The 2,056-nt window shown below is 42.3% G+C and overlaps 1 non-coding gene across 1 annotated transcript; it reads right to left on the bottom strand.

The window, feature by feature from the left end:
- Positions 1-659: 659 nt before the first annotated feature.
- LOC141688635 (small nucleolar RNA R71) lies at positions 660-765 on the bottom strand. The gene has a single exon (XR_012562068.1). It is a non-coding gene; the product is annotated as a small nucleolar RNA R71 (small nucleolar RNA).
- Positions 766-2,056: the final 1,291 nt, after the last annotated feature.

Raw genomic sequence — 2,056 nt, 5'->3', positions numbered from 1 at the left:
CGCTTCCGGGGACTGCAATGTTAATTTATAGTTTATGTGATATCCATCAGTGGTCGTTAAAGTTCATTGACTCGGACATTGTTACTTATTTGTTCCTTGTCTGGTTTCAGGTACTCTAGCGAGGGTGTATGCATACGCGTTCGCATACTCGTAAGAGAACACTGGATATAGCCGAGGAAGAACTTGTGATAGTTCGTAGGGAAGTTTTTGAGGATAAAGAGAAGTTAGAAGAAGAAGAAGAGAAAGTTGAAGAGCCAATTGTAGTAGCTATGGATGATCAAGCAGAAAATCTGAAAGCTTTGATGGACTATTCAAAGCTTAAGATTAATGACATTCAGTCCAGCATCATCAGACCAGCCATCAGGGCTAACACTTTTGAGATCAAGTCAAGCACGATCCAGATGATACAAAACTCAGTTCAGTTTGGGGGTTCTCCAACTGAAGACCCCAACATGCACATCAGGGATTTCATCGAGATCTGCGACACTTTAAAGTTCAATGATATGACTGAAGATGCTATCAAGCTGTGAATCTTCCCATTCTCTCAGAGGGATAAGGCTAAGTGCTGGTTGCATTCTCTACCAACAGGGTCTATCACCACTTGGGAAGATCTTGCTCAAAAGTTTCTCACTAAATTCTTCCCTATGGTGAAGACTGCTGTAATCAGGAATGCTCTTACCCAGTTTGCTCAACAACTGGAGAATCTATGTGTGAGGCTTGGGATCGATATAAGGAGATGATAAGGAAGTGCCCACACCATGGCATGCTTGTCAACTGTTTCTACAATGGATTGGGTCATACTTCTAGACCCATGGTTGATACAGCATCAGGAGGAGCCTTGTGGGCTAAGAGCTACGATGAAGCTTATGAACTTATTGACCTGATGGCTGTTAATGAGTATCAGAATCCTTCCCAGAGACTGACTTAGGGAAAAGTAGTAGGAATTCTGGAGTTGGACGCAGCAACTGCTATCGTTGCCCAACTTAAGGCTTTGACGATGAAGGTGGACACTTTGGCTAATTATGTAGTTAATCAAATCGCTGCCTAACTGTTTCTACAATGGATTGGGTCCTACTTCTTTGGCTAATGTGTACCAAAGAAAGGTGGAACTACTGTGGTACCAAATGAGAAGAATGAGCTTATTTCGACAAGGACAGTCACCGGGTGGAGAGTCTACATGGACTATCGGAAGCTGAACAAAGCCACTAGGAAAGACCACATTCTATTGCTCTTCATTGATCAGATGCTTGACAGGTTGGCCGGTCATGAGTATTACTGTCTTCTAAATGGCTATTCGGGTTACAATCAGATTTGTATCACTCCGGAAGATCAGGAGAAGACTACCTTCACTTGTCCATTTGGTACTTTCGCCTTCAGACGAGTTTCTTTTGGTCTGTGTGGTGCACCAGCCACATTTCAGAGATGTATGATGGCCATCTTTTCTAACATTATTGGCCAGAATATGGAGTTGTTCATGGACGACTTCTCAGTCTTTGGCAATTCTTTTGATGAATGCTTGCAGAATCTAGGACACGTTCTCAAGAGGTGTGTTGAGACCAATATGGTTCTCAATTGGGAGAAATGCCATTTTATGATGCGTCAGGGCATTATTCTCGGGCACAAGGTTTCTAATAAAGGCCTAGAGGTGGATAAGGCCAAGGTGGGGGTCATTGAGAATCTTCCTCCACCAAATTCTGTTAAGGGAATTCGCAGTTTTCTTGGTCATGCGGGTTTCTACAGGCGTTTCATCAAAGATTTTTTGAAAATTTCAAAGCCTTTGTGCAGTCTGTTAGAGAAAGATGTTCCTTTTAAATTTGATGACGAGTGCCTTGCAGCTTTTGAGACATTGAAGAAGAGTTAAATCACGACACCTGTCATAACTGCACCTGATTGGAATGAGCTTTTTGAGATGATGTGCGATGCAAGCGACTACGCAGTTGAAGCAGTTCTTGGGCAGAGAAAGAACAAAATATTTCATGTGGTCTACTATGCTAGTAAGACTTTAAATGGTGCTTAACTGAATTACACTACTACGGAGAAAGAACTTTTGGCTATT

Source organism: Apium graveolens, chromosome 9 (assembly GCF_009905375.1).
Source record: "Apium graveolens cultivar Ventura chromosome 9, ASM990537v1, whole genome shotgun sequence".
NCBI lineage: Eukaryota > Viridiplantae > Streptophyta > Magnoliopsida > Apiales > Apiaceae > Apium > Apium graveolens.
Note: the sequence above shows the minus strand (reverse complement) of the source record. Positions and strands in the feature narration are given on the sequence as shown.